Source organism: Pinus tabuliformis, chromosome 9, assembly GCF_031772625.1.
Source record: "Pinus tabuliformis cultivar Carrire ecotype Pingquan chromosome 9, CPIR1, whole genome shotgun sequence".
NCBI classification, from domain to species: Eukaryota; Viridiplantae; Streptophyta; class Pinopsida; order Pinales; family Pinaceae; genus Pinus; species Pinus tabuliformis.
The window spans coordinates 1562896807-1562907890 of NC_142307.1; the positions used below are offsets into that span (position 1 = coordinate 1562896807).

At 31.7% G+C, this 11084-nt stretch overlaps 1 pseudogene; it reads left to right on the forward strand.

Annotated features, from left to right (window-relative positions):
* Positions 1-938: 938 nt before the first annotated feature.
* On the forward strand, positions 939-1836 carry LOC149154596 (vacuolar iron transporter homolog 2 pseudogene; annotated as a pseudogene).
* The last annotated feature ends 9248 nt before the right edge of the window (positions 1837-11084 follow it).

Below are 11084 nucleotides of genomic sequence, written 5' to 3' on the forward strand. Positions count from 1 at the left end.
ATGTATACAGTTTGAATATATAATTTAAATAATCTCAATATAAAAAATTGAACTGAACTGGTTACCGATCTGATTGTAACTTTCCTATACCTCTAAAAACATGAACTAAGTTAATAGTTAACTAAGAAAATTTATTGAGAAAAAAGACCCCACATAAAAGGAAACTAAAATGATAAGGACCACGTCCCTGAATTCTCCCTCACTCTATGACTGATGAGTAATGATGTAATTGATGTATTGAATTTTAGAGAATGTTGCTAGGTAGTGAAGGTTTATAACCATTTTAATTAGCAAATAACTGGTTTTTACTTAAGTTTAACTGGTTTTTACTTAAGTTTTAACAATGATTGAGGTAGATTATTCAAAAATAAATAAAAATAAAGAAATTTAAATTATAGAAAAAATTAGTTGGTAGTGAAGATTTATAATTCATTTAATTTAATAAATTAAATGACTAGTAAATGATGATAATTATCTATCAAAACACTTATCCATTTCAAATTGCTATATTTAAAAAAGTAATAATAAGTAATTAAATTAGAACTTTTTTATTATAAAAGAAAAATATTAATATAAGTTAAATATATATACAAAACATGTAACAAGATTTTTAACCATTGAGATTCATCTCTCTTTAACATGAAAATTATTAATCTGAAAATAGATCTCATCTCTCTTTAACATGAAAATTATTAATCTGAAAATAGGCTTTGTCACAATGCAATGGACCAATAATATAGCTTATCAATATCATATGCTCAAAAAAACTCATCTCATATGCTCAAAAAACGCATCTCAACGTATCGTATATTCTTGGGCGAAAGGCAACCATGGAAAAGGCGGCAAGTAGCGTATGTTAATGGCTGTCACTATTGAGAAATGAAAAGTACATAAAGACACCTCCCTCAGCGTGGAGAACACGCGCCTCTGGAATCCTCTGCCTCGCGTCTTGATCTCATTTCTTCTCAATTCCAGCTTCGCTTTCTGTGATCATCTTCACAGCCGAATGGCTGCAATGGGAACGAACTGTATAACAAAAGAAGCCGCGGTTACAGAGGCATCCCCCTGCTCTGAACAACATGATTTAAGCATTGCGATACCAGAAATTCGAAAAGAGAAAGTCAAAGAAGATGAAAGTAGAGATAATTACGAACAGAGAGGCCAGTGTCTTCGGGCTGCTGTGCTGGGAGCGAACGATGGATTGGTATCGATTGCGTCGTTAATGATGGGAATTGGAGCAGTGAAATCAGATGCGAAGGTCATGGTCGTATCAGGGCTAGCAGCACTGGTGGCCGGGGCCTGCAGCATGGCGATTGGGGAATTCGTTTCGGTGTACACCCAACGTGACGCACAAGTAGGGGCAAAAAAGCTGAATGCTGTGGAGAAGTCCACTGAAAAGCTTGAAGTACAGATCTGTAGCAATTCCCTCTCTTCCTCTCCCGCTAGGGTTACAACAGCAAGCCGGGCTGCATCTACACCACTTCCTCCTCAACTTTTAATTTGTAAAAATGATGGCGAGGATGAGCAGCTTCCCAACCCCTTCCGGGCAGCATGTGCATCGGCCGTTGCATTTTGTGTGGGAGGAGCTGTACCTTTACTCTCTGCAGCATTTATTACCGATTACGTTATCAGAGTTGTTACGATGGGAGTATCGTCCAGCGTGGCACTTGCGTTGTTTGGCGCAGTGGGAGCTTACTGTGGCCGGTCTCCCATGGTGAAGGGATGTATGAGAGTGTTGATAGGAGGATGGATGGCCATGCTGCTAACCTACGGTTTGCTTAAGCTGTTTGGCGCTTCTACTGCATGACACAAATACGTACCTTCAGATACCATGGTGATTAATTAAGAACTTTAATAATCATATTTATAATCATATTTCAGCACTTTAATATGCTTTTATAAATCTTGGGCCATCTGAATTTTTTAATGCGGGGACTACATCTGTGTGGGATTGTCTTGATTTGTGTGTAATGTAAAGCTGAATTAGGTATGTGGAGACTGGAATGATTTGCGCCTAATATTAGGACGCTATTCCTGTGAATCCGAGCTTTCGAGCTAATATTTTGGGACAATAATCGCTTTCTAGCATGATATATGTAATATTGGGATGCTATTCATGTAAATCCAAGCTTTCCAGAAAAAAATTGGGAGAAAATATTCCTTTTTATTGTGATAGATGTAAATTCCATCTTGTTTTATTTTCATTTTTTTATAATGGTTTTCTTAAGTGATTTCTATTAAAATTAAATTAAAGATAAACAAATTCCTGAAAATTAAAAATTATTTTCTAATTTTTTTTGTTTTTGATTAGTGGTTGAAATTTAATAATTACCTTTAGTATTACAATTTTAATAACTACATAAAAGTTAGAAATATCTTATTTTTATATATACATTTTTATCTTCCAAAATCATATATTATTATAATTTTATAATAATAAATTTAACAATTACATAAAATTAAAAATTAAAAATAATATAATAGACAACCTGTGAAACCTATAAATTATTTCAATATTTAAAATTTTACATGCAATTTTAAATCTCATTGCAATACATTCTAATTTAATTTTTATTTGTAAAATAAAAATTCTAAAGGCTGGCCCATATACAAATATTTAAAAATATCAAACTTTATTATATTACACGGAAAATCTACTACACTCCCAATTCTTTGATACTAGCAATTTGTGAATTAATCAAAAATAATTTGAAAAATATAAATTAAATAATAAAATTATTATAATAATAATATATTAATATAAATTAAATAATAAAATTATTATAATAATAATATATTAATTTAGAAAATTAAAGTAAAATAATATATATATATATATATAAATATATAATTTAAAAATAACCATTATTTTTTTAAGTGTATTTTTTTTTTTTTTTTGATAAAATGAAATAATTAAAATAAATATTAATTTTTTTTATCTAATTTAATTATTATATATAAACCTGTTAAATTTATAATGAAAGTAATTTTTTAATTTATAATAAAGGTAATTTTTAGTTTTATTGTCTAAGTATCTCTTTAATTTATAATAAAGGTAATTTTTAGTTTTATTGTCTAATATATCTATATATATATATATATATATATATATATAATTATAATTTTATAGATTGTTTCCAAAAATTTTGTTAAATCATAATATTCAAATAATTTTGATAAAAAAGCTCTATAATTTTATGAACTATTTCCAAAGAATATTATTTTTTTTTTTCTAGGTTAAGACTAAACTAAGTACCCACGGGGAATTGAACCAGTGACCTATCGCAAGGAGTGCCTTAACAGCGCACCCATTCACCGTCAATCCAAAGCCCCGTGGGCTCCAAAGAATATTATTATTGTTATGAACTATTTTCAAAAAAAAAATCGAAAAATTAGGTTGGTTACATAAGAGGAATGCTTTATCAATGTACCAAATTCCCTTTAACTTTATTTTTTTATAAAATCATTAAATTTTATATTATAAATTACAAATTAATAGTAAAATAATATATATAACATTCAAATAATTTTATTTTTATATATTATAATATAAATTATTTTAAAAATAAATTTTAAAGTTTTTAACTTAATTATATATACATAATATTATGATGATGATGGTGGTGGTTAACATCCACTGAGACCAAACTTTGGTCTATCGGACCTAAAGAAAACGAATTATTTAGTTTGATTTAAGATTTTATTCCAATGCTCAAAAAGCTTGGAGAGAAGCCTCCCAAACTCACTATAATTTTGACATCGTAAAAGGCTAAGAAGGTCAGTATTGCAACAAAATTATGAAACTGAGATCTAATGTGATTGTATGCGCGGCACTCTAAAAGGAAGTGATTTTCATCCTCGATGTTCATATTCTCACATAGATGGCAATGTTCACTATGGAGCTCATGAGAGTTCGTTCTAATCTTGGCTATGTTAATTTTCTTCTTTGAGCTAGTTAAAACCAAGAGATATTTTTGATCTTCTAGGGTGGGGTTGATGAACTCCTTATAATATCTTAATTTTCTTTTAGCTGCTAAATTTTTCTCACACCACATTTTTTCTTTGAACTTAGAAGTAACAATATTTTTAATGTTATTAATGTTTTGCAATGCAACATTCTCATCGATCTCCCAATGGTTTAACCAGGCCCTGGTGTCTTTATACCAACCTCGTTTGAGCCTTAGCTGGTTTTGGTTGGAATTTAAAGCTAGCTTAGGAAGTCTATGGTCTCCTATGTTATTGAGTTTGTGCTTATACAACAGAAGCCTAGTCATACCTAGGCTCTCAATAGGGGAAAGACCCACTTCTATAACGAGAATATGATAGGGTGTATTGCTTTTAATTTTGAGGTTATACGTTATAAAACGCTTCTGGATTTGCTCAATCTTTCTCCAGGATTCTCAAGAGATGCCGCAACCCCAAACCTCACATCCATATAAGATAACAAGAGTGACTAAAGTTTCAAAGAGGAACTTCTTTCTATCCCACATTACGAGGTTTTCCATTTTACAATTATTTTCAAGACCAAAATAAGCTTTCCACCCCCCATTTATCCTTTTCTCAATGTTATGGTTCAAGTTGAGCTTGTGATGAATATCAATTCCTAGGTGCTTCTAAGAAGATACTTCCTCCAAGTTATTATTGTCATACATAAAATTAGTGTAAGTGTCCTTTTTGGATTTGAATCATAACTTTTTTTTCAGTGTTAACAGTCATACCCATGGTAGAGCAAAAATCCTTAAGAAGACTAAGTTGCTTATCAAGATCAGATGGGCACCTTGCAAGAAGAACAATATCGTCAAGCATAGAGAAGAAGGATGATGACTATCCCAGCTAAGATCGTGCCAACACAACCTACTTCCTATAAACAACCTTCTAGCTTGTCGATGTAAATGCCAAATAGGGTAGGGGAGGGGAGGCAACCTTGTTTCACTCCGATATTACACTTAATATCTTTCAACCACCCCTCATTGCTCTTTAACTTGCAATTCAATTTTCGTATAACCTTATAGCGGCAACTCTCAACTCGAAAGGAACCTTTAGCTCTTCTAATATATTCCATAGGTTGTTTCTAGGAACCATATCGAAATCCTTTCTAAAGTCCACAAAGCAACAAAAGAGATTGGATTTATCATTGCGACATTCCTCCACAATGATCCTAAGCATAACGAGGTGGTCCGTTGTTGAGTGTTTCCTTCTAAAACCCACTTGGCCTTTAACCCACTTACCTTCACTTTCAAGCCATATGCTCAACTTTTTTTCCATAATAATACCATACAAATTGGCTAAGAGAGGGCTGATCATAATTGTCTGATAATTAGAGGGGTTATTTGTATCCCCACTTTTTAAAATAGGGATAATGAGGCTCTGTGTCCAAGGTTTAGGGAACCCTTGCTTGATCGTTTGATTGAAAAGCTTGTGGATGTGGGGGATGAGGACAAGACCTCCAATTTTTAAGATTTATGCCCGGTAACCTTCAATGTCCTTAGCTTTCCCATTTGTCAGACGTTTAACCCCAAAATCAATGTCTTCTAATGAGAAAACTTCTTTCGTTGTGAGCAGGGTTTCAAAGTTATCCATGACATTCGGAGATTCATAAAGCTTTTTAAGATAGGAATTTCAGCCGTTTAACGCAATTTTATTATTACCTTTAGTTTTCCTAGTTAGAATCTGCCTCCAGAATTTCTTAAGAGCTACCTTAGAGAGGTGTAAGAGATTCTCTTGTCTTTTATGAATATACTGCCTTTTTTCCTTTTATTTAGGGCTTTGTATATTTTTATCTTGCCAATTTTAATAGATTCATCAACAAGTTCCTTAATTGCTCTCCTCGCACTTTTACAATCTTTGTCATACTATGGGTTGGTTTTGTTGTTTCTTTTATTACTTGAAACTTCAATTGAGAACTTGTTAATAGAATATGAGAGGGTTGTAGTAAAATTATGAGAGAGGTCTTCTATGTTGTCTATACTAGATAAAGGAAGCAAATTAGTTTTTAATTCATTTAGAAAGAGATCGTTTTCATTTCTATCAAAGATTAAGTTCTTTTGTCTATAAGGATTATCTTCCATTGGATCTCTAGACATGACAAAATTGAGAGTTATAAGTAAAGGCCTATGATCAATTAAGATGTCAAAGTTTATTATTTTGTTGCATAAAGGGAGATCGGAAATAACATAGTCTACCACGCTGCTATCATTATAATATGTTATTTTAAAAATAGATTACTAAATTATAAAAACATATTGTTAATGTTGTTGAGACATAGTTTTAAAAAAAAATATATATATATATATATATATATATATAATTAATTTAATTTAATTTAGTTATTTAAATATAAATAATTTGAACATAAAATTATTATGTTATGTTATTAAAATATTAAAATTAGAAATTAAATAGAAATTATTAAAAATAGGAAATGTTTAATACATTTATAAATAAAAATATATATATATATATATATATATATATATATATATATATATATATATATATATATATATATAAGACAGAGTTTTTGAAAATATTATTATAAAGTTTTAGAATTATTAAACACAGGTATTCAATAATCAAAATGTATGAATGGTGAATATGGGATATACATGGAAGCTCATTTAGGAAAAAACCACATTTTTTTAATCAAATGTATTTGCAGACACCCACAATTACATAGGTCTTTATAGGCACCAACCTACAAGAAACACTAGGCATCCTTTCTTTACAAGAAACAACTTGCTAGAGACACCAACCCCCACTAGTAAGCACCAACTTGCTAGAGACACCAACCCCCACTAGTAAGCACCAACCTGCAAAAGACACCAATCCCCCTTATATTTATAGTCACTAACCTGAAGGAGACACCAATCCCTTAATTTACAAGCACCAACCTACTCTACCTAACAAATCCCTTTTTCATATAATTTCAAACTTAAATCTATAGGCACTTTCTTTAAATTCTTCCTCATATAGGCTTCTTAATCTTTGATCTGATTTGATCTTCCACAATATCTCTTATGCTCCTTCTCAAATTTTCTCTGGACACCAATTCTTTACCATCTCTTCAAAGTTACTTCAACAATTTAGATGTATACTCAATCACATCTGCAAAGACTCCATCCATCAATTCCTTAACCTTCTTTTGTTGTCAAATTTTGTCTCCGCTTTGCATCTCTTCTCCTATGGCCTAGATTTGATCTCACCAATTCACTCACACACTTTATATTCTTCTCATTTATCTTTCAGTTCTCTTTGATCTCACCATTTCACTCACACACTCTATGTTCTTCTCATTTATCTTTCAGATCTCTTTGATCTCACCAATTCACTCACACACTCTATGTTCTTATCATTTATCTTTCATATCACTTTGATCTCACACACAGCTCATGTTGCACTGCACTTCTCAATTTATGCATGTGACCTCTTCTCAACAGTGCACTCAGACTCCTTTGCACACTCTCTTTCACGGTAGGACTATGTATATCTCGTCATTCAAACACTTCTTCTTATGAAGATACTATCTCTTTACACTTCCTCTTACAACTTGCAATTCTATGTATTTCACGTTTAGCACCCTAAAATTATTTTACTATGTTTGTATTTATAAATGGTGTGAAAGCAATTTAGCCCCTTTTTCTTAGCACCTACCTTACTTGTGCCTTTATTTCAGCGCTCATTTTAAGGACTAAGTACTATGACCATAGGCTTAATTGACTCTTGCAATGTATCAAATATATAAGCTTTGCAATTGTGAATGCTTTTTTATATATAGAAAGCACCGGATGCCCAAATGTCCCTTTATTTTCCTGTCTCTGAGCTACTCTAGACTTCACAAAAGCCTTTAAGGTGGAATGTGATGCCTCAGGAAATGGAATTGGTGTTGTTTTAATGGAAGAAGGAAGACCCATTACTTTTGAAAGTCGTCCAATCAAGGGAAAGTATTTACACAAGCCTATTTATGAGAAGGAAATGTTGGCAATATTACATGCCCTGAAGCAATGGCGCCCTTACCTAATGGGAACACACTTCAAGGTAAAAACAGATCATTATATTATTAAATACATTTTGAAACAAATATTATCTTCAGAAGAGCAATAAAAAAGGGTCATTAAGATTTTGAGTTCTACTTTGAAATCATCTACAAAAAAAGGAAAGAAAATGTTGTTGCGTATGCACTCTCAAGAAGGGATGAGGATGTGGAAGTGTTTCTCTATGTTATTTGTATTATCCAGCCTAACTAGATAATTGAAGCAAGGGAGGAATGGAAGAATGAAGAAGAGGTGTGGACACTTATTCAAAAGTTGCAACAAGATCCCAATACATCTGATACATTTATCTGGAAAAATGACTCATTATGGTACAAAGATCACTTATATCTATGTAAGAATTTCCAAATCAAACAAAAGATTATTTTGGAATTGCACACCTCTCCTTTAGGAGGGCACTCGGGATTTTTAAAAATTTACCACAAGGTCAAGAAGGAATTTTTTTTGGGATGACCTTGAATCTGATATTTAGAAGTTTGTGGTAGAATGTTTGGTTTGCCAACAAAATAAAGTTGAGACAATTAATACCCCAGATCTATTCCAACCTCGAACCATTCCAAGTCAACGTTGGGAGGAGGTCTCAATGGATTTTATCACAGGTTTACCTAAGTCCAAAGGAAAGAGTGTCATCATGGTGGTAGCTGATAGACTTACCAAGTATGCACACTTTTGTGCATTATCCCATCCTTTTAAAGTGAGTTGTTAAAGTCAGACAATAACAAGTACAAGTGAAGATCTTCCAGCTGAAGACACCATGAAAATAAAAAAATCAAATGTTTTCCAAGGTCCAATTTAAAAAATCAAAACCGTGCAAACACTCCAAAGGAAAAAATTAGCAAATCATGCAATTGTTTCTTCAATAGTCATGCAAGTCAACCAAAGTCCTAGTCAGCAATTGGGACCACTTCACACAAGTTTGGAGTGGGATTCCCTTACATGTATCATTCTAAGACAACCGATTTCAAGTCGAATTGGAGATATTCAGTCTCCAAGGGATCCTCTTGTCCTTCTCTCAAGTCATTTTCTCATTAATGAGAGAAGGAAGGGAAGGAGGAGTTAAAAATTCTATATAAACAGGCCATTGGAAGACCAAAAACAAGAGGCAAAGTTATGCTATCAAAATTTCTCCCTGAGCAATACTACATTTCATCATTGGGAGAGTTCTACCATCATTGAGAATTCTCTTAGTTTATTTGAGAGAGAGCATTTTTGCATAAGAGATTGAAGAGAGGAGTTCCTTGTTGAGAGCTCTTGAGCACCCTTCCTCAGACCTCTTTTCAAGTGTTTGGATATCTCACATTGTAGCTATCAATTCGCTTGAACAGATCTCTAGCAATTCGCTCTTTCCTTCTCCCACTAGGGTTACAACAGCAAGCCTGGTTCTATCTACGCCACTCCCTGAAGTTTTAATTTATAAAAATGATGATGAGGATGAGCAACTCCCCAACCCATTCCAGGCAACATGTGCATCGGCCGTGGCGTTTTGTGTGGGAGGAGTTGTACCTTTACTCTCTGCAGCGTTTATTACTGATTACGTTATCAGAGTTGTTACGATGGGAGTAGCGTCCAGCATGGCACTTGTGTTGTTTGGCGCAGTGGGAGCTTACTATGGCCGGTCTCCCGTGGTGAAGGGATGTTTGAGAGTGTTGATAGGAGGATGGATGGCCATGCTGCTAACCTACGGCTTGCTTAAGCTCTTTGGCGCTTCTACTGCATGACGCACATAAGTGCCTTCAACGATCATCACACTGATTAAGAACATCATCTCGATTTCATCATTACAACCATATTTCAGTTTTTTCGTATGTTTTCTTAAATGCTCCGGCCATATGCATTTTTCAACAGTGGGACTATATATGTGCGTGATTGTCATGATTTGTATGTTATATCAGGAAGAGCTATAAATGATGGGTATGTAATGATTTTTAAGGATGAGGCATTTAAATTTTATAGTATAAAATTATTTTATCTTAAAAATAACAAATGAATTGTTTGTTTGGGTAGCTCAGTTAGATTAGGTTGAAATGTTTTGCTATTCTTTAATTTTAGTGAAAAATTGAACATGATAAAGATGTAATTTTATCAATCTTACAAAAAAATGGCAAATAAACTATAAATATTATACAAAATCATTTTAAACTTTAAATATTTATTAAAAAAATTACCAAACATTTTACAATATTTCTAAATCTTAAAATAAATTCCCATCCTTCAAAATTTTCTTAATAAATATATCTTTTAAATTTTATTATCCTAATTTCTTTATTTTTTTATATAGAAAATAAAACATTTCATATAAATATATATCTATTTAAACATCTTAAAATTAATTATTTTATAAATATTAAAATTAATTAATTATATAATAATTTTTTATACTCCTATAAATTATTTCTAAAAACATATTATCAAATCTAAACTAATTTGATAAATAAATTAATAAAGTACCATTACTATTAATAAACTACAATATTCAAATAATTTTGATGAAAAGATTTTATAGTCGTATAAGGCACATTTAAAAAATAACATTAAAATGATTATTTATATTATAATGGGTTTAAATATAAATAATATTAGAGTTAAGATAGATTTTTAGCTATTGTTTTGTAAAGTTTAATATCTATAAAAGGTTATTGAAGTTATGGGAGTATTTTGAGGTAGTCATAGAATATACAGTTGTATATAGAGAGAAGTGGATCGAAATTCACGAACACATAGAAGTTGATTCAAACTCACCCGATGTTTTTTTTTTAAGTCAAAGATATTGGTTGCACCCACAGATGCTATATTAAATGGTTTGTGACCCGAACACATATAAGTGGATCTAAATCCACTAAATATTATTTTTTTAAGTCAAGATTCCTTTTTAAGTAATAGTGCAAGACAATTTTGTTGTTTAACTTGTGCAGATTTGAATTGGTAGCTTATTGCGAAGGCCCTTTTCAATACACCTAGTACCTGTAGCTTAGTTTAAATATAGTTAAATTGGAGTCTAGATTGTTGGCATGCTACGAGTTAATCAATTAAAGTCTT